The sequence below is a fragment of the Gallus gallus genome, chromosome 2 (assembly GCF_016699485.2).
Source record: "Gallus gallus isolate bGalGal1 chromosome 2, bGalGal1.mat.broiler.GRCg7b, whole genome shotgun sequence".
NCBI lineage: Eukaryota > Metazoa > Chordata > Aves > Galliformes > Phasianidae > Gallus > Gallus gallus.
Genome location: NC_052533.1, coordinates 17,962,637 through 17,985,245, shown reverse-complemented (window position 1 = coordinate 17,985,245; position 22,609 = coordinate 17,962,637).

Here is a 22,609-nt window from a genome sequence, read left to right as displayed (position 1 = left end):
CTAACTAATGCCTGAGGCTATTTCACAAAGCACAGGAGAAATCTGAAAAGCATTTAGAGCTTCAGCAGGAAGACAGGAGTGGGGAACTGCAGTAAGTCCATTTCTTCCCTCATCTTAGGATCAACAATGAGACAGTGGACTTCCTCATCGCAGCCTTGGCAATAACCAATCCATGGTCTTGAGAACTACCATTAGAGAATGGTTAGTCAAATTTACATATGAAGCATTTGGATAGCTTAATGATTCCTGGAGTTTATTTCACTTATACTTAATCAAGTTTTCATGTAGTCTTTATTTTTTAAGCAAATATATATTAAAAAATGTTAATGTCTTAGGTATAAGCGCAATGAAAAGGGAAAGAAGAAGACTTATAACAAACAGTTTTGTTAATAAGAGAAGCCACTGCTGTCAAATTTCTAGTCATGCTCCTGCTAATTATTCTTTCTTGGGCTACCAGTATCTATAAAAACATCCCATATATATGTCTACCCAGAAGAGAAATGGAAGAGCTGACAGAACTACTGACATGGCAACACTACTGGAATCAACAGTCCTGGTTCTCCTCCCAACATTGTACCATAATGATTTGGTTACAGCTATGCAAAATGTACACGTAGATTACTAAACCATAATAGCAGCACATGACATCAATTTAGAGGGGTGTAAAGTTTTTGTGCCGTGTTCTAGGCAACAAAGATCTGCAGGAGCTATAGTCCATTATCTGAAACGTTGCTATCTGAAAATGCAGACAGATGCAAGCAAATCCTTCACTGCAAACAGCAGTGGGCTTGCTGTCATTGATCACTACAAGGAGGCTATTGAAGACAGACTCTGGGATGGATTTTAGTGCCAGGCTGCAGCTTTATTAGTTTAACATATCCCGGCTTTCAATGGATCTGGTGTAGGAGTTACAGGACTCCCCACCATGCAACTTATAATTCATGGTTAACTGTTCTCAGCCTACCTACAGAAACCAGCTTCTGCTATCTGACATCTTCTCACCTTGGGGAGAGGGAGAGGAGAACAGCAGGGGCAACACTAAGTCTGCTGTGACTCTGGGTTTCCATTTTCAGCAATCCACAAAAAACCCCAGATCTTCATTTTTAGGAGATTGTACTTCAGCTCCCTATCCATGCTTCTAGTTTCTAAGTAATTATAACACTAAGAATTACAAAGATATTAAATGTACAAAGGTATAAAATGCACTTAATATTCATATCCACATCCTACACTGCATTTATTGCCTTAATTATATACTAGGGGAAAAATCAGACAAATAAGAAATAAAAACAATAATCCTTCCGCAGTTTTAGAGTAGAGAAAATATGCTATTGTGACACCAAAACAGGGAGCCTATTAAATCTGAAAACTGCTGAAAACACTGTTCCTAGTTTACAGCTACAAGTCAGGAACAAAGAAGTGATTTAAACCCTTAACAGTAGTTCAAAAAGGGAGTTCCCAGTTGCTGCACACACACTATGCCACATAACCTCAGGAAACACCATGAAGCCTCCAAAACCTTGTTCTCCTAACAGTAGGGAACTTTCTTCTAACTTCCAACCTACATTTCTTCACTGGCAATTTATATCTCACTTGACCCAACGCTGCCCTTTGGCTTAAATAACCCTTCTTCCCTTACCAGTTTGCAGACGTTAACTGGGCCAATGAAAGGGGGAGCACAAGATCCTACCATCTTCTGGCTGGCCAGCAGGACAAAAAGCCCCCTCAGAGGACAAGAATCGCTTCTTCTGTTCTCTCTGGTTGCTCAGTGCACTCACAGCTCCTTCTGCAAACCACTCACCACTAATAGCTAACCATGGCTCTGACTACATTTGCTATTTCTTCACTGGATAAAAATACAGTGTAAGATGTCTATTAGGCATGAAACAAAGAAGCAACTCCCTTTGAGAAACTAACAAGATCTGACATTAAAGAAATCATGTTGAATGGACTTGAAATAATAGTTAAGCCAAAGAATTTTGTAAAGATGAAGAAAAGTGAGAAAAGGAAAGAGCGGTGTTTTGAGAGACCTGAGCTGCAAGGAATGTAAAAATAGAAAAGCCTTTGTGATTTGGGTAGGAGAAATCTGACACTGGTCAGTGTATAGGGTAGGTGTGTTTCAGCACAGTGAGGTGGCCTGCAGTAATGCAGGTTCTCAACACGGCCGCCCTCCATGTACACCACGGGAGGTCAAAAGTGAGTGGGATGACACAAAGTCCTCCACCAATGCACAGAGTGCACCCCTTCTCACCAAGAAAAGACAGTAAGCAACATTCCTTCAATAAGGAGTCATCTAAGGTGTCAAAGACACAGCATTTTAAAGATATGATTTTGCACATCGTGTCTGAGGGCACAAATGCCTCTGCCACCTGCATCCTCTCATCAGAGCTGGAAGAGCTGGAGCTGAAATGCTGGAAACACAGAACAGGGCTATAGGGTCACAGAAGGTTTCCCTTGCCATTTGTTTTTGCAGATTTACAGGTGCAGCAAAAGTTCTGTTTAGGATATACACTCAGCTGTTTTGTATCTGCTTCAAATGATTCAGCACTCACTATCATTCCAGATGGCAGAGATAGGGGTGTTTTGGTCTGTGCCACACCACACAGAGACCTGTGTTACACTGTGCAGAGGTCTGTGCCACAGTGTGGAATGCCCCTGCTCATCAGTAGACCAGCCTGGCAGAGAACCCAGTGTGCCAAGGGGTCTGCAGCCATAAAGCTCCTGGAAATAGGCAGAGCTGAATGGAGAAGAAGGCAGAGCTGCACATTGCTGCTGCCTATCAGAGAGAAACTGGGAGCAGAGCAGCTCCCGAGTGTTCTTTCATGGACAGAAGCGAGAATTCTCTTCCTGCATTTTGGCATAAGCAGGGCAGACAGCAAATCTCCATTCTGCAGCAGTCTGCAGTGGTTTGTTCCCCCTTCAACTGCCTATTTCCTAAAGTCACAGGTTCTGCTCCAGACTACCAATGGAGGATTGAAAGTGTAGAAAGAGAAAAGTGGTTTATTTAAAAACTGACAGAGGAGAGCTCCTATTGTCAAACCTTTATGCACTTGAAGAAATGATGGGAGTGGAGCAATTACCCCATTACAGAAGCGGTAGGCCAGAAGCTCTGACCTACACTGGATAAGACAAAATTTTCCTCACTGGATCCCAGGCTAGGTGCTGCTCACAGGCCATGCTGAGTGGGCAATGGCACTAAGGGAAAATGGATGCAAGGAAATAAAGTTGCTGGCAGGCAACTACACAAGGACCTTTGGTCTTGAAGACAGCAGCAACCAGTACACTGCAGCAATGGCTCAGAGATGTGAATTTAGTACAGTTAATGGGGGGAAAAAACTACATGGTGCAAGAAAAGAGAGTGGGTGCTATACAGATTAAAGCAATGGTTATCACCAAGTACCTGTTACAGGTGACAACAGAGATCCATCTTCTAAACCGGATGAGACCAGTCTATTACTGTGCTGCTGAAGCTATGAGAAGTCAGGGTTGCCAGTCACCATACGGATGTTACAGGCTGAATCAAGCACAAAGGCCATTCCCAAGGCTGAGTGAGGGGTGTAGCTAGTGAAAGATCAGACTGTAGAGACAGCATCTTGGAGCCTCTGACAGCAGCGGTGATAGGTGGAGATGTGGCTTGGACAGAATGAGTCTGAAAATGAGTTAATAGAAGCCTTGGTAGAAGACAGCAAGACGAAGCTATTAGCACATCTGGAGTAACAACACCCCAGTGTATCCTCCAAGACTCCAAGAATAAAGGCAAGCTTGTTAGGATTTAAACAAGTGCAACATCAGGTTGTGCTTAAACTTGGGAGTATTCCTGGCAAGCAGTTCCCAGCTTGAACTCCCTGAATATCAGGTTACTGTGCAGCTAAGTGATATTCTGGAGGTTAGCCTCACCGGCCAACATGCCTAATCCTGGACATCCCCATCTGCAGACCCTTGAAGTTCTAAAAGAGATGTGAAAACATGTGCAGGCTGCGTGAGGTGTAATGCACAGGAAGGTTGAGATAATTCCCTACTTATGTAGATAGGCAAACGCAAGAATAAAATATATTTCTGAGTACTGAAGAAGCCTTCATACGTTTCATAAGATGCATTAGGACTGGCAGTGATTTTTAAACTTTTTGAAGGTTTAAATGTCAAGAAATAAGTAACAGTACTCAGGAAGCTGCACCCTGAGCACACAGGCAGTAAGGACAGCGTAAGAGCTTTGAGTCCCCACCATCAGCGAGCACAAAGCAGAAAGAGATACTGGCTAAACCACAGGATATCTGTACATGAGATGCTGAATCTAAAATAGTTTTGAACATGTTATCAGAATGGACAGTATGATCCTATTGTTTAAGAAAAAAAATATCCAGACAAGGAGTACAAAGCTTAGGAGAGTAACAGAGAATGGCTTCTGAGCCATGTTGTGCTCACATGTTTGGACCTGTCCCTCAGCCTGTGGGAATCTGCAAGGCTCCAATATCTCCAGGTGGCACTGGAAACTGGTGAGGTTGTTAGGAGCTCTTTGATGAGTTTCTACAGATTAAACAAGGATTGCTACAGAACTGGGGAGTTCAATTGTTGTGGAAGTCCTCAGCTCCCCTCATTTACGTTTAGTCCACAAGGAATTCAGTGTACACAGATTCACAGCAGCCTTTAGCAGCTCCTCATCAAGCACAGCCTAGAAAGACATCCATAGAGATGGAATCACAAACTATCCAAATAAACATTCTCAGCTCGACAGAAAGCAAATTAAAGTGTGACTGCTACTTCCCAGGACACAAGCCTGCCCAAGCTCACACTGGTCTTGTCATACTGGAGAAGACCAACCTATGGATCCTGGTTACTATTTATCCCCAGAAAGGTCTACCAAAGGAAACCCAAGTTGGTTTCGGGAATGCAGGATCAACAAAGAAATCTCCTGGAGTTCATAGGGATTCATTTTAATAACTGAAAAATACCATCTGGAAATCTCTGCTTTGTGGTTGTGTATGACACTTTGGAAAATATGTACCAGCAGAGCTACCGAAACATGAAAAGGAGCCTGAGACTGTTACAGACACATTGATGAATTGTGTAATGCTGTGGTTCAGCCCATGGGGCTGCGTCTACAGTGAGACAGAGGGAACCCGAGGTAAGAGTGCCAAAAAATTAAGGTAATCGTATGATCATATTATATGTTGTATAATATATAAACAAACTGTGTTATAAGGTGGTTTAGGAAAGGAATGAAGAATAATCATCCCACTGTTGTCATGCTCAAAGTTCTCATCCAAAAACAACAGGACTGGGTGAGGAAGATGCCTTCAAACAATTACAATTAATGAGTCAGTGCTCAACTATCCATCTGACTTCCAGTGAGACTATTTTTAACCCTACAAATGCTGGCTTGATTTTCAGAGATGTTTTGCCTCTCTATAGGTGTGGGAGATGAAAGGCACCCGTATCAGTGCCCTCAGGACAACACAGTGCCAAGAGGTGGCAGAGAGCCTGAGGGTCTCAGAAGTGAACATGCCAGGAACAAGGCTGCAAGTGAGAGCAGAGATGGGTGCCCATCCTGCAGAGAGGGTGGTGGCACATTGGGAACAATCTGGGGAAGAAATCCCAGTCACAGATCTCCTTCAAGGAAACTTTACAGAGCTGGGAAACTAAGTCTGTGTGTGCTGATATAAAAGCTGACATGTAATCCCTTGAGAAAAACAAAAATCTAGATCATGGTCTTCTATGACATCCAGCTGGTCTCATTTTATAGTAATTACTGAAGCTTTTTTTATTATGCTTATTATGCTTTCTATCAACACTATCGTAAAGTTTTGCTTGTTAAATGCTAGAAGAGAAGCGTCAGGTTAGAGTCAGTATGAAAGCAGGAACTTTACCACTCAGACTTCTTTCTTTTCTGAACAAAACATAACATGGTAGCCTGCTAGAGTCTATTCTTCCTTGATTTTTTTCACTTAAATATATGCAGATAATAATGGAACAGGAATATGTCGAATATTTACTTTTCATTTTAGACAAAACCTGCCAAGAACATACAATAGGAAGGTCTGGGAAGTAATTTGTCTCTGTAACTTAACTCGTGCAAGCTTCAGACAAGGATGTTTATCATTCTGCTTTCCACCATATCCAGGAAACAGGCAGGGGAAAGCTCAGCAATGAGTAACGTCTTGCGGGGCCCGCAGTCGGTTAGGCAGGAAGAGGCATCCTTCCTTCCTCTTGAGGGCAACACAAACTGCTCAGGTTTAGCCAACGTTGTTTTGTTTTCTCAATACTATTCTCCTTGCTACGTTAAGATAAGGACCAAGAACATTCAAAAAATGACAAGAGAGCAGCAAATGAAAGATGAGGAAGAGAAACAACAGCTCTAACAGATCCAATTCATTTACAGATGCCTATCTCCATTGGGGTCATGGGACATTTGTTTTCAACAGCATCAAAATTTAGTGGGGGGGGGGGGGGGGGGAGAACAAGAAAAAAAACATTTTTACTCTGTATTATTCACAGCCATTTGGCTATTGCTGCCAAACAATTTTTAAAACTATCTGTTATCACAAGAAAATAAATGTTTTTAAGGAGAAAACTATAAGAACAGTTTTAGCACTCAAAGGTCACATCATTAACGGCTATACACAGACCCACATCTTCTGCTCCACAACTGGACTTTGCCTCCCCTCACCTGGGTGCTGCCCTACCAGGGAGCTCAGCCCCATGGTGACCTCCAAGGCCAGGGGAAGTAAGGGCTCCAGCTGGGTCAGATCCTGGGGAGACCCTAAGCACGAAAACCCAAAGATGCTCAAACTGTAACATCCATGAGAACCAGAACTCAAGCAAGCTCATACACATTTTTGTGGGATCAGCTAGAAGTATCTTTCCAAACACTATTGTTCTTTTAAAGACTAGATCATGACACCATTACAGAAAACACTACACCTTGTCTGTATTTTTTTTTAATTTTGTTAACATAAACCAAACAAAGCAATTTTCTCACTCTTTTTTTTAGACAAATTTGAACTCTTTTAGCTGAAACTTTCCATTGTGAATTCTGCCTCAGGCTCAATATTCCTATGGAATGTTTCAGTCTGAGCTGTCGAAGCTTGGCTAGATTATAACCGTGACTGCACAACAGAAGGAGTCAGAAAGCTTTAGCTGTATTACTCTATTATTAACTTTTTAGTTATATTAGCAATATTACTAGCTCAACAACTAGTATGCGTATAAACACTCATATTTCTGGCTAACTTGGTCAAATTGTGGTAAGATACACACTAATGACTGAATTTCCAAATACGCAGATAATGGCCAAGACTTAAAGAAGTAGATTCTTTAGGTTTTGCCTTGCCAAGAGAAGTTGTGGATGCCCCATCCCTGGGGGTGTTGTGTTCAGTGCTAGGTTGGATGGATCTTTGGGCAACCTGGACTAATGGAAGGTGTCCCTGCCCATGGCAGGAGAGTTGGAACTAGATGGCCTTTAACATCCCTTCCAGCTCAAACCTTCTATGAGTCTATAATACTGTGATTCTATGATTCCATGATTCTATGATACTGTGTCTGTGTGGAGCCAGTACAGCTAAGTCAATGGAAACTTTAAAAAAAAAAAAAAAAAAGGCAAATCTGACTGCTAGGAAAACATGTGTTTTGCTCACTTACCTGTAATACAGTTTTTTGGTGTGTAAGTCTGCATAGAAGCGGTGACACACTGCAGCCTACTGCCATTTCCCATTTGAAAGAAGAAAGCATTTTTCTCATTTTTGCACGACGGAAAGAAGTAGAAAAAAATAAGGGAAAAAAATGAACAAATGGAAGCCAGTGTATTTTCTCCCATGACACCAAGGCATACACGCAAATATTTTTCTCTTTCCCAGTTCAACAGAAAATCTACATTGTCTCTTACACCCTATTCTTTCGCATACCTTAATCCTCACTCTTTGCTGGGGTTATGCCCAGGCATCTTGGCACACAAAGCCAGGCCAAGTGGGATGAGAAATTATCACAACGAATTGCCTCCAATAACCTATGGGATGCAACCACACAACTTTGCATGCAGCTCTGCATTTATTTAAACCACACTCTTCTGCTATACCAACAGTAGAAGAGTCCTACTGTGAAACAACAGCATTTCAGCTTTACGTGCTTATCATTCTTGTTCTCAAATTGACCTAGACAGGTAAGTATTATGACTCAACTTACAGAGGGATTTTCATGCAGATCCCACTGTGATCAAGTATAGTCAGTTTGATTTTCAACAACCCTGTCAGATAAAAACTTACAGCTGGCCTTGATACAGAGATGAATGGGATGATCTTTGATGTTACAAGCCCAGTAGGAGGGAAAGTAGATAAAAGGTGTTTATATGCCATCTTCTGCTGTTAAAATAGTGCACAATGAAAAGTAAAAGTAAGCAGCTCCATTTTAGTAAAATCAGCAGTGGCCTGCAGAAATATAACAGGGATAAACAGAATTCCCATGAAGAGAGAAGAAAAACAATCTTCCCTGTGCACTTCTCTGGAAACAAAAAGTCAGTCTGGTGGTAAGTTTTCAAATGTAGACACACATAGCAATAATAAAATCATCCTTTGCAATGGGAAAAGTATTATCAATTTTTAAATGAAGATGGAGGACAGAAGCAATTAACAGCTTGTCAGTGGTGTCCAGGAATGAGCATGATTAAATTAACAGGTTGGTAAACCACGTGGTTACCTCAGTACTTGTGCTTATGAAATATGTCTGGGACACGATGATGCCTTCAACTTACTTCCAGAAGATTTTTGATGTCTAACCTTCCCTCTATCACCATGACTTTGTGCTACGATTTGGCCAAGGAATAAAGCAGTGAATGTTCTTTTCGGTCTGAAGGTGGTGGCGATGATGGCAAGGCCAGGTTGTGGCTCAGGGAGCACCCACTGGATGGGAGAGTGAGGGCACATGGTGATGGGGATGGGGGCCGAGGGCTGTGCAGGCACTGCCCACTGCCAGCATGACCCCGGGAACCCATTCTCCACACCCAAAATAGCGCTGTCATCCTGGATGCAACCGGCGCGGATAGTCCTGTAACTCAAGCCGCTGTGCCCTGCTGAAGGTTCAGGTTTCAGAGCCTGCTAACGAGGAATGCTGCAGCAGTTGCTGGGAATTCCACCTTCAAGAGGAGGAAAACAAACAAACAAACAAACAAAAAAGGGTAAAGAGAGACTGCTTTCATCTTCAGAAAAGCAAGCCTACTAATGAAAGGTACTGAGAAGTGAGGATGCCAGAGTACGGACTGCTTGCACGACTTTAATGTAGTCCCTTTTGTGCACACGCTGTGAGACAGTCCGTAATTGCACAGCCAGGTATTATTAGGATTTGGTGGGGTTTTTGTTGTTGTTTTCCTTTTTCCCATGAGGTTTGATTCGGTAGTCAATAAACAGTGACAGACACAAAGTATTAATCGGGTTTGTGTAATTAATTAGGTCGTTTATAGGGAAATATTTATCTCAATGACTTTCAGCATTTAATATATTTAGTTCACCGTCTTCAGCTCCGGGTGAGGATTCTGTCCTGAACAGGCAATGACTTCTGGAGCTCCTCGGGAACACCTGACCGCGGGTATTTCTGCTTCTGCTGTTGCGCCCGTAGCAGTGCATGTGCAAAGGGGCAGAGGGCTGGGACTGGGGAGGGGGGCACGTGTGGCAGGAAGAAGCCGGGGTGATCTGCAGCGGCTCCTCCGGGAAAGCCAAACAACTGAGGCAAGTAGCCATTTAGAAAGCATTTACTGCTCGGGGGCGGGGGGGGGGAGGGGGGGGGTAGAAAAAAAAAAAGAGGGGGATAGGATGGGATGGGAGGGGGGGGGAGGGGAGGGGATGGGATGGAGTGGGAGGGGAGGGGAGGGGAGGGGATGGGATGGGATGGGATGGGATGGGATGGGATGGGATGGGATGGGATGGGATGGGATGGGATGGGATGGAGAGCCCCCCTCGCCCTCCCCGTGCTCAACCGCCGGCGGGTGCAGCCCGGCCGTGTCCCTCCCGCTCGGTTCCTATGGACGAGGCGGAGCCGCCGCAGGGCTGCACGAAAGCGGCCTCATACCTTTCCCGAGGGGTCACCCACCACCACCGGGCTCGCACCTCTCGTGCTGTTATTCACGGCATCCTACCGACAGATGTTTGCAAAACCCCGTTTTCCCACTGCTGCCCCGGGAACCGAGGGAAAAAATCAGTGACAGCTACATGAGTTAAAAGCACGGAATAAGGGGGAAAGTTTATGGCTCTCCCCCTTCGCAGCCAACGGAGTCAGACGTTCATGTAAACACTTGTGAATCTTATTGGGAGGAAGTTTTCAGGGGGCAAGAAATGGGCAGCAAAAAGTCTGCCTAATGCCAACCGCTTCTTTGTGGAGACCAACGAGATTCCCTTTGTTATAACAGGGAACGCGTCCGCTGCTGTGAGCCCGGGCTGTGGGTCGGGGCTCCGGGGGAGGGTTTAAACCAGAAGAGCCATGGAAAGGTGTGTGTGTGCTCAGCACCGGGCAACTCCGACTGCACGGCGTGATTTTCCTCTCGGTACGACGTGTTTCCGCCCCTGTGAAATAATTACTTTTTAACGGTAAAGAAAGGAAGAGGAATCCGGGTTGTTTTTTGAAAGCCTGATTGATATTTAGATTGACCCAACACTGCCTGAAGATGTTTTCATTACCATTTCTGTTTGACCGGGCTGAAAAGGGGTTAAAAGTAACAACGGCCTCGCAGTCAGCAGAAAGCTATTGAAATGTTTGATTATCCCCGCAGCAAAGGAGAGGATAGCAATGCAACAGCAACCTCTCTTGGGGTAAAGTCGAGATTTAATAACCGAGGACCAAAGCGATCGTTTGAATCGAGCAAAGGGAAATCCCAAATATTTTCACGTGCGATCTGTTTCCTTGTGTTTCTTTTGATCGAGGTGCCTTCAGAGAAACAGCCCTCTTCCTCGGAAGGCAATAGAAATGTCACCGGGCATCATCGGCACCGACGCCTGGACATCATGGGGGGAGCACTGACTTAATATTCCACAAAAGAGCGTGGCTGAAGACTCAATACTCTCTCGACCCTCTCCCCTCGTTCCGTCAGCTCTTCTTCTTGCTGCTGCTTCATCAGATCACTCTCCCAGAACTCAGCGACAGAAAGGACCCAACAGATCGAGGGATGTGCACACGAAGTTTCCCCTTGTCGTCGCAGCACAGCTTTTTAAGCGCCCCAGGTGCTGCGGGCTCCTCGCAAAGCCTCGCTGCGCTGTGATGGATCTCGGGCTCTGATCAAATCCTGCTGTTCCTCGCTACGCAGGAAGTCTTTCCAAATTAGTCTAACACCAGGGCCGAGCACTGTGACTAATAGGCATAACTGCACAGTTCACGCTATCTGTAGGGCAGGTTCAGCAGGGGAAACGGCGGCACCAGGAATGTGCTGCTGCCCGGAGTCAGGCGAACTCTTCGAGACAAAGATCAGGGGAATTATCGGAGAGGCGAAACAATCTCAGCATAAATAATGGTGCAGCCTTACGTTGCTCGGGAGGCAGTTCGTCACTAACGGCTCTGGATTCACTGAAGGAAGAAGAAAGAGGGCATACAGCAGCCCTCGGGGCAGGCAGCCACGCCTCGGGATCCCACGGGCTGGGGCTGAGCGGAAGGGCTGTGACCCACAGCGTTAATTGCAGTCCACGTGGAGCTGAGAGCGTTCTGTTCAGCACCGGTCATCAGATCTCGTCCTACTTTACCTTCAGTTGTGTCCAATGATTTGTGTCTGACAAAAGCACGTTTTTCAGGAAATTAGAAAAAAAAAAAATCAATAACTGGATTTGCCACTTCCCTGGGCAGAATCTTACAAATGAGTGCTTTCCTTTACATGTGAATCTGTCCAGCCTCATCCTGCCGTTATTTGTTCAGGCTGTGCCTTTCCTTATCGTTTTAAAAAGAGCCTCCACACCTCACTTTACAGCTCGTGGGGTATTTCACGTTGTAATCCAGTCCCTTAAGAAAGGATACGCTTCCAGAGAGCCTTGTGTGGCAGTCCGGGGTTTCAAACGTATGGGGTGGAGGTCAGGGGCTCTCCTCCACGCTCTTCAAAATGTCAGTGTCCCTTTGAAAAAAGTCTGAGTGTGACAAGGCATCGTAACCCTGCCTGGACACGGAGATGAGGGGAAGGATGGGAGGAAGAGGGGTGATCTGGGCAGCTGGGAGAGGGAGCCCAGGAGTCACAATTTGGTATTGGCTGAAGACAAAACTTTATTTTGTCAGATGCACGCAATTCGCAGTTACCTTTTTGAATATATATTGCTGGGAAGCTTCCCCTTCTTCTTCTTAATACTCATTGACTCACTGTTGGCCTTCAAAGAGACAATTGTATATGTAAAGAAGAAAAAAAAATCTAATAAATCTGATGTCTTTCTGGGAAGGGAAAAAAGAAAAAAAAAAGAAAAAGAAAAAAAAGAAAAGCCAGAATCATTATTTTCTTCAGTGAAACCCAAAGGAAACCCATTGCAGTCCCTTCTCTATGCATGCTGGTAGCTGCTGGGAGGTCTGTGCCCTGTAATCCAGCCTGACCGAGTGTCCCCGGGTGCCAAAATCCTGTCCAGAGGGGTCAGAAGACCCTCCGGGGCTGGAGGGGTCCCAGGGACCTCCACGAGGAGCCCGAGGGCCACCATCTCCGGCTGGCAGTGACCCTCAGCTGCGGTTGCCCCGCCGGCAGCACCCAGCCGGTGGAACACACACGGATGGGTCCTGAAAGAGGAAAGTGCCCCAAAGGAGTGGAGGCGCTCCTCCTTCCAGCTCCCACCAGACTCCGGTTGAGGACGAGGGGTTCTCTTTGGATTTCACTGCCGGGGAACTATTAACGCCTACAGTCTTGTTCATTTACTGTGACACTTGTTTTAGCCCCGAACAAAGAATGCGTTTGATAAAATGAGGGCAATATCTTTTTCGTTTATAGAGGCAATTAGCTACACGCTCTCTGTTGTCAGAGCGACACGGCATCAATCACGGCAAGGATCGGTTTCTTTCAAAGTTCAGTTCCCGCTGCTGGCCCCGCCGGTGTGTGCGTGTGTGTGCGTGTGTGTGTGCGTGTGTGTGTGTGTGTGTGCGTGTGTGTGTCACACGCGTTGTGTTTACTTCGGGCAGGAAAATGAGTTTCATTTCGACACCGGGAACAAAATGCTTTGGACGAGGGCTCTTCTGACACAAGACGGCGGAATGTTCTGACGCTTTAGATAATGGGGGGAGATAAGGGACTCGACGTGCCGTGCCGCCGCAATCGCGGTAATTGGGGCTCGCTGTGCTGCGCTGCGCTGTGCGGGTCTGCCGCTCGCGGGGCACCGTTCGTCCCTCCGAGGCGTCACTGCCTTCCCCCGCAGTCGGATTCCTCAGCACACGGCGCTGTTTGTAACTCTCCCGTGTGTGAACCCGGGCTGAAGCACCCCTTGCCCTCTCCAGGACTGCGTCCCTCGGGCGGTGTGTCGGGGAGCGTCTTTTTTATCTGCGTTATCCGTATTTTTGTCCGCTTTTCGGAGCTCGCAGCCCTACCACAGTGTGAGAGAAATGGAAATACAGAAGTGCCCAATTTCGGGGCCGACCCGTGGATCCCAGGGCCGCGCTGTCCGCTGGGAACAGACCCAGAGCTGCCTCCTCGGCTGCTGCGCACAAACTTCAAGAGGACAAAAAGAATAGAAAATAAATAGCAATAATTTAAAAAGAAGAGGAAAGGAAGAAAAGCAAAGAAAGAAAGAAAGAAGGAAGGAAGGAAGGAAGGAAGAAAGAAAGGAAAGAAGGAAAGAAAAGACAGACGGCGATGCGCGGAGGACGCTGTCCTTTTCCCCACCGGGCACTGCGCCGTCCCACCGTTCCAAACACTGCGCGCAGTTCGGGGACCGCCCCGCGCAGCTCCGCTCCGCTGTCAGTGCCGATCCGCTGCGCGGGGCGGGGGGAGGAGGGGAGGGTTGCAAACACCGAGGGGGGTTTTGAAACAGTTTCGGAGCGTTTCGGTTGGCGCGGGGCTGCGCGGGGGGGGCCGCCTCGCCTCTCCTCGGCGGGAGCTCACAAATCACAGCTAAAACACGAGAGGGAACCCTCGCCGTGCTTAATGGCCTGTGCGCGGCAGCTGGAGCGCGAATTTATCTTCATTTAGGTTCGGCACCCGCCCCCCTCCAAAAACAACCAAAGAAGTCGGGACGCAGCAGCAATTTTGCCCCGAATTTTCGGAGCTGCTCTCCCAGCGCTTTCCGGGCGCTGTTCCGCGGGTGCCGGAGGTGCCGCGCGAGTGTCCCCCGGTGCCCGGAATTCCCCGACGCTGCCGCCTCCCCGTGCCGCGAGGACGTCGCCCGTTCTTTTTTATTTGCTTATTTGACTTCACGCGTTCTGCTCCCGGGACGGGCGCGGGTTGCCTCGAGGCTCTCCGGGCGCTCGTTCCGCAGCCGCGGAGCCTCCGGCTGCTCTCGGGGCCGCTTTGCGAGCGGACGCGGTACTCCGGTGCCGAGCGGGGTGTCCCGGGGCGGGGCGGGGCCGGAGCGCGGCCGCCCGAGGCGTGGAGCGGAGGGACCTCCGTTCCACCTTAAGAGATCTTTCCCCTTTAAGGGGCGGGGCCGCCGCCGGGCCGCGCCGCGCCGCCGCCGCCCTGCAGGGGGCGCTGCCGGCCCGCGTTTGGCGCCGCCAGCGGCGGGCGGGGGCCGCGGCCTCGGAGATGGGGCCCCTCCGCCCTCCGCCCGCGGCCTCTCTCGGCCCCGCCGCACCGCCTTTGTTCCCCCGGCGGACGGGCAGCGGGGACCCGCGGTCGCGGCAGCGGCCCCGTGTCCCATCCCGGTCCCGCACCGCCGCTCTGGACGGGACCGCGGCGCGGCCCCGCGGGGCGGTGTCGGCGGCGCGGGGCGCGCGGGGCTCGGAGCTCCGTCCTCCCTCCGTCCCTCCGGGCGGCACCTCCGGGCACAGCGGGGGAGGCCGCCCCGCGCCGCGCCGGCACCGCTTTGTTCCGCTGCTCGCGGGCTGAGCCGCCTCGCCCGTAACCCTTTGGGGCGTCATCGGGACGGTCTTCGCTTAAGAGCCCAAATAAATGAGCGCAATCTTAACTGTAATGGGACGTGACTTCTATTTTTTCTCGCGAATGGCGAGACTAAAGCGGTCATGAGCAAAAGCTCAAGTAATTCATTCGCACGCCTCCGTATGAAGGCGATGTCCAACGCGCGGCGGCGGCGGGCTGATGCTCGTGCGCACCGCGCGGGGCTGCGGGTCCGCCGGCTGATGGCTGCGCGGCGGGCAGCGCTCAGCTCCTGGATCCGCGGCGGCTCACCCCGCGCCCGGGCTCCGCTCGGAGCTGCCGCACACCGGCAGAGCGCTTTGCCCCGTTCGACGGGGAGAGCGGCTTCGGGCAGAGCCCGGGGACGGCCCCGCGCCGCCCAGCTCGGCTCGGACGCTTTTCCCCGTGGTTTTTATTTCTTTGTGGTTTTTGCCCCCTCTCGCCCTTTTCCCGAAGCTTTCCGACCCGGCCCGCTCCGTGCAGGAGCAGCACCTGCCTCGGGACTCACCGCCCTGCAGCCCGGGCACCGCCGCAGCCCCGCAAATACCATTTCCCCGCACTCAGCGTTCCGTTCCCGGCGGCAGTTTCGGTTCGCGAAGTGAGTTTTCTCCTCTTAAACGCTGCCTAAAATCTTAACGCTGTTTTTCCCTCTATTTAGAGGGCTTCGTGCAATCAAAGGAGCATAAAGGAGTCATTTCTTTCCCCTGTTTTACTGCTTTTTTTTTTTTTCTTTGGATTGGTATTTTCCCACTATAATTTCGACTGAGATGGGATTTTTAAAAGATCCGCGGCTCTAATCCCGGCTGATGTTTTGGTGTATTCACGGTAATGAGTCCTATTCCCTCGGGTCACGGAGCCCCCGGACGTCAATCAAACGAAGTGATTCAGAAATGCCATTGTGGGCTCCCACGTCACTGCCTTCCTCCCGTTCCCCCTCACAATGCCGCGCTTCTCTGATCGCTCACTCGGAATACGGCATTATCTGCGCCAATCGCGCAGCGTCCGGACCTCTCCGTGCCGCGGGGTGTGCGCGGAGCGGGCGCTGCGCCTTCACACCTCTGCCCCCGGGCTTCGGTTCGCCGGGAGAGCCAACCGACGTCACCAAAGCGAACCGCGCCGTAAATCCGTCAAAAACTCATTTGTCCGCGGAGATGTTACGTTTCTATTTCCGCGCCGGGGCGGCGGAGCCGAGCTCCGGGCCGTGCTCCGAGCCGGGACGCGAGTGGGGCTCAAAGCCCCGAAATCCCCTCGGGACGCGCGGAGCGGAGCGGCCCCACTCGGTGGGCGCAGCCGCCGCGCATCTGCGGGGCTCGGCCACAAAGTGCGCGCCCCGGAGGTGAGGGGCAGCGCGGGGACGCGCGGCCCGGCCCGGCCCGGCGCGGAATTAGCGCGATCCCAACCGCGGCTCCGCGCGGGCTGCGCGCCCCAACGCTGCCTCCATTTCAAGTCAGTGGCAGGGGCTGCTCAGCCCCCGGCCCCGACGTTTAAAGCGCCTTTTGTCTCTTCATTTCACTTAAGCGAGGTTTTGTTGCCGGTTGCCAAGTTCCATTAAGGCAGAATTTAATCGGAAAATGTTTTTGCCCGCTCTGAGCAGGGCGGGAACTGCGGACTGCGGGGCCTGAAGCGGTGCGAGACGGATCCCCCGGTGCCGTCACCCCGCAGTTCGGGGCTGCCTTGGGGAAAAAGCGGTTGTGTGGCACCAACGTTTGGTGCTCAGAGGAAAAACCACTCTTTTCTTTTCCCTTTGAACGCGCAGCGATCGCGCCCGACGCTGGGATATGAAAGCGAAAAGGAATTATCTAAAGAGAAAGGCCTTAATTGCTGGATCCTTCGTGCAGCTAATCTGAAGCACGCTTACGGGAAATGCAACGGGCCGGGATTCATCCTGCCCCAGAGCCGAGCGGGCCCATGGCTGCTCCCCAGCCGCCCCAGCGCCTCCCCGCTCTTCGCTTCTCTCGCGGCCCTTCTCACGGAAGCCTCCCCGGGCTTCAATCCTCGCATCGTTCCCTTCCCCGGCCGGGAAAGGGCGAGAGAGGGGAGGAGAGGAAATGGAATTGTTCCGGGGATCGCGGTGTGCGCCGCTGGGCTTTGGCCGCTCCTCGGGTTTTGTCGCGGAGCGGTTACGTGCAGACTTGTATTTCCCTTCACAAGAATGGACAATTTTTCTCGCTTATTTGCAGTTTCCCAAAGTTCTACACACAAATCAGTGAACCTTAAGGGACCCTTTCACTCTTTTATTGTGAATATTTGTCAGTGCTCGGGAGCCGTGATCGCAGTGACAGGTGAATCAGGGGCCCGGCGGTGGCATCCCAACCCCACGGACTGGGGAACGCGGGAGCCCCCCGGGCCCACCCCCGGGATGCGGCACCCAACAGTTGCCGTCCTCAGGGAGGGAACGGGGCGGACCGGGGCGCGGCTCCCCGGGCACCCCCGAGGAGGAGGAGGAGGAAGGAGGTGCGTGAGGACTGCGGGGAGATCCGGTCCGGCAGCCCCGCACCTTTCCACCCCCCCTCGCTCCCAGGAGAGTTCCCGCGGGGAGCGGAAACCCCTCGCCCCTCTCCTGCCCCCTCTTTAATTTTCATGCCGCCTTTTAATTAATAATGAAAGCTGAGAAAGGCCGGGGCTGAGGAGGGCTGCGACTGTGCCGCTGGAGTCGGCCGATCCACAAATGCGCCGCGGGGGCCGCTCCGCGCCTTTCCCTCCAGCGCCGGTACCCGAGTCCCGCAGTCCCGGTACCGCGGGGCCGCCCCCGCCCGCCCCGTCCCGCCCCGTCCCGTGTTTCCTAAACTCCGCCGCCCCGAGGGGCACCCAATGCGCGGAGCAGCGCGGAACGCAGCGCGGTAACGGCGGCTCTGGGAGCGCGCATTGCTCCGCGGTGCCCCGGTGCCAGCGCGCAGCCCCGGCGAGAGGTTGGACTCGGCTCCGTCCGGACGTAGCTCAGTTCTTTTCCTGCGAGGAAACGCCTCTGAGTCGGGGTTAACCTTCAGCCTTACGCCGAGAGCCGGGAGCTCGAAGATGCTCTCCCGGCTCTCAAACCCGAACAAAAAGGAGCTGCAGAGAATCGCGGGTTTTGGCTCCCAACAAAGAGTTCCCGGTCACGGCATCCCGGGGCGAATTCTTATCCCCGCGTCCGCTCCGAGTATTGGAATCGATAGAACATATCACGGCTCCGAGTCCTCTCCCCCCACGCGGCGGCGGCTGTTGCTCGTCCCGCTCCGTCCCCACCTCACGCCGGGTGCCACAGCGGCGGTCCCCGCTCAGCACACGGCCGATGGGGCTGCGGACACTTCTGGAATCACGTGGAAAAAAAGCCCCCGAACGTCGGTAAATAAAGGTGTATGCACTGAACGCGTTCCCCGCAATCTCACAGGCACCGGTGAACAAACTCAGCAAATATCTGAGGGTGTGACTACAACGTCGGAACGAACTGGCTTTTGGTTATGGGTGATTTAGATAACGTACTCTTCCTTTTTTGCTTAACTATCCTACGCGACCCGTCCCGTAACCTCAGAATGTGCTGTGGGATGTTTCTCTCTGCCCCCCCCTCCCTTTGCCGTGCCCCCACAGCTTTCCAGTCCGCACGCCTTTTGTTTTTCCTCTTTGTAAACGCGTATTAAAAACCGCTGTGAGTGCGCGAGGTGGGGACGGGCATCTGCGGGTCGGGGCGGCTGCGGTGCTTCTCCGCGACGTCTCCATCTCCTTCGAGCAGTGCTCGGCAATGGAAAACGGCAGTTGTGAAGCGCTGGGGGAAATGACAAATGGATGCTCCGGCAGCGTCCGCAAATGTCGATCGCTCGTATGCAGCAGCTGCGTGCGTGCGTGTATCTATCTGCGTGTATATATACACACATATATATTTACTTAGGCGCAGTTTGCTGCTCTCCGGGCGGGACGGGACGCTGCAAGGAGCGGCGAGCGAATCCCCTGGAGGTGAAAGAGAGGGCAGAGCGGGGGCACCGCCGCTCCCCGCACACCGAGCCCAAGGGGGTCCTGCGGGCACGGCTGCCCAGCCGAGATGGGCCCTTCCTTCCCGAGGCCGGGAGGGACGCGGCGATGCTCGGAGCTGCGGAGTGTGCGCGAAGCTCTTAGCGCTATTGATTCTAAACTTTCTTCGTGAAGACAAATTTACCATATGTCGATGTGTAAACACTTGGGCATAAAATTAAAACCAGCTCCGCGCGATTGTCACCGCTCTGGATTCTGACGCAAACGATCAGATGTCGGTGCACTTCGTCTTTCCCAATGATCACACGCAATCAGCGTGGCTAAACCAAACGCGAGCGCTGAACGTCGTCCGAAGGGCGCCGGCTGCGGCCGGGTCGGTGCGGGGCTGCGCAGAGCCGCGGTCACGTCGGGCCGGGGCCGCCGGGAGCCCCCGCAGCTCTCCTGCCGGTACCGGAGCCGTAGAGCGGCGGAGGAGCACCGGGGGACACGGAGAGGCCTCGGGCGGCAGCGCTGCATTAGGGCTGCCCCGAGGAGCCCCGTGCGCCGCGGGCAGCGGAGCCCCTGGACTCCTCGCTGCCAGGAGTGTCCGAAGAAACCCCCCTTCGCCCCCCCCGGCTCTTTCCGGCACGGAACACACAGCGCCGGGAGCTCGGGACGGAGCTCGGTTATCCGCAGGGCCCTCACCTTATCGACCCCCGGGGCCTCGGGAGGGGCTCGGGAAGTGCGGTGCACGAATAATGCCTCTTACAGAGGCTCCTTTATGGGGGAAGGATGCAGAGATCAGCGTGGAATTAATGACACTTTACTACCGAAATGTGTAACACCGGGTAACCACCTATAAACTTCCCCCGGAATATAAGAGAGGCTCCGAGATAACAGAGCCCGGGTCGGACATTATTTTATGGGGTATTACACGCTGCTCATTCCCATCCCCTCTCCCCTCCCCCTCCCACGTACGGCCATCCTTTTCCCCGGGCAGATGTCACCGCAGGGAACCACCCGGCCGTCCCTCCCCCGGCTATACCGCGCCGTGTGCCCTCTCCCAGACTCTCGTGCCCGCGTACATAGACGGGAACGACCGCTTCCGAAGGCGAGCGGCCCGTTCCCCCCCGTGCCGAGAAGGCAGAGAAGGGGGAACGCCGGGATGAAATGTCACGCGGAGATGCGGAGCGGCAGAAGGCGAGGGTTTGCCGGGATGCGTTTCCCCGCTAAACTCTCTTCGGGGAAAACCAGCGCAGGCTGATGGGAATATCCTGTTTTGAGAGAAGCGCACCGGCCGGCCTGGAGCAGAGCTGCGGCTCTCGGGGCGCGCAGTGCCTCGGCCACGTCCGCACCTCGGCCCCGGGAGGCAGCGCGGGGCTCGGCCAACGGCCCGGCCGGGGGGAACCGCAGCTGCGGGCTGTGCAGAAATCCGCGAAACGAGTGCTTAACCCGGGGGGATTTCTCCTAATGGCGAAATCAGAGAGAGATTTCAGGGAGGAGGGCGGCCCGATAGAAGTTCCTCGAGTGGAATTTTACATTTCGCCGCGATTTATGGTTTCTAACGGACGGACACGCGCGCGCGGGGCGCGTTCCGCCGCGGCGGTGGGGAGGAGGACCCGCGGCCCGGGCTGCTCCGGCGGCGACACGGATTGCTGCCCGGGGGCAGGGCCGGAGCCGGGGCAGTGAGCGCGGCTCCTTTTCCCCGCGGCCCGGGCCGCTCGCTCCGGCGGAGGCCGCGCTGAAGGCGCCGCGGCCGGGCCGCCCCGACCCCTCCGAGCCCCTCGGCCGGGCCGGGGCACGGCGGCCGCTAACAAAGGCGGAGCGGCCCCTCCACGTGTGCGCGGCCCCTCCGGCCCTCCGCGCTGCCGTGCCCGCTCCCCTCTCCCCGCTCCCCGCTCTCCGCTCCGGGCCGCATTAGCGGAGCGGCCATTTACTGCCCCCGGATTGCAGCAGCGCCCAGGTTAGCTCATAAAGCCATTCACACTCAACAATGGGGATTTTCTCAACAATTAACAAGAAACAACATAATAAAGCCATTTACAAAGCCCGCGCTATTTACGATAAATTAGCCGCTCTTTAAGAGAGCGGTGCGTAATTTCACACACTTTACAGCCGGGCTGCAGCACGCAGCGGACGGCCCTGTTGCGCTCCGCGCGGAGCCTCTCCCGGTCCCCCTCCCGGGCCGACCCCGGAGCCGTTCCCGGGACCCGCGGGCCTCTCCCCGCCGCGCGCAAAGCGGGGGGCGGCAGCGCCGTGCGGACGGCCGCGGCGGCCGCGGGGCCGGCGGGGGGCGCGGGCCGGGAGGCGCTCTGCGGCGCGGCGGCCCCCGGGGGCCGCGTGGAGCGGCTCGTGGCGCGGCGCGAGGCGCGGGGCCGGCGGCGTGGCGCCGGGCAAGATGGCGGCCCGAGGCGCGCCGTGCCCCGCCATGGGGCCGCCCCGAGAGCGGCCCAGCGCCGCCCGCGGCCTGCGGGAGCCCGGCGCGGCGCGGCCCGGCCCCGGGGCCGCTCCTCCCTGCCCCTCGCCCCGCGTTCTCCCCCGTTTCGCGTTCCCGCGGCCGGCGAGCGGAGGCAGCGCCGCGAGGAGCGGGCTCCCGCCGAAGCGCCGCTGTTTACAAACACAGCTGTTGCGGTGTATTTGCAATGCTAAGGACGGAGCGGCGAGCGAGGGCCGCCGCATCGGGAGAGGGCCGCCCGGCATCGGGAGGGCCGGACGCCGTCAGGGGCCGTCAGCTCTCCCGGCCGCTATTGTGAGCGCCTCGTGCGAAACATCGCGGGCCTTCGGCGCGGGGCTCGCGGGGCCGCCCGGCAGCGAAAGGAGCGCGGGGAGAGGCCGGGCCGCGGCTCGGCGTCGTGCCGGAGAGCGGCCGGCCGCGGGGAAGGCCCGGCCCGCAGCCCTCAGCCCGCCGTCCCGCGTCCCCGGGCCGCAGCCGCCCTCTCGGAACGCGGCGGAGGGCAGAAGGCGGCTGGATGGGGAGCGGCGGAGGTGGGCCCCGGCCGCCGTTTCCGCTCCGCGGTCGCCCTTCTTTTGTACTTCGGAGCCGGACCCGGGGATGAGGCGTCACGTATTCTTTCCCGTCGCCATCGCACCCAGGAAAACCACGGCTGTGTGCAGCCGCCTCCCCGCACGGAGCGTTTCCCCGCGGATCTCCCCGCGTAGAAAACGTTCGCTTTTTCCGCACCTCTCCCTTAACCGCTCACACGTGCGAACAGCAACGGACCAAACGCGGTAGCGTTGTTCTCATTTGTGCAGAAACTTCGGCGTTACGAGCGACTAAATGTGGTGGAGGGAAAAGGATCCGTGTAAAAAAAATATATATAAATAAAAAATCACCGAGGGCAGAACGGCAAAGTTCGCACCGCACCTCCCATCACTGCGTGTGCAGCAGCAAAGGGAATACCCGCTGCGGGCAGCGCTCGCTGCAGCGCGAGGCGGTACGGCGGCATCCCCGCGGCCGGGGCACGGCACGTGTTCCCTGCTCGGTGCTCGGGAGCGCTCAGCGCCGTCCCCAAAGTCCCTTTTGTCCTCGGCCCGGCCGCAGGCATCTCCCCCACGAGCAGGGCAGGGAGCTCGGCCTGCGGCGTACCTGGGAGGAGCACACGCGCTGCGCCGCGTCGCTTTTCCTTTATGGAATTCTGTGGGGTTTTGTGCAGCCGTAGAGGGGGAAATGGTGGCGTTTCATCACTGAGACGT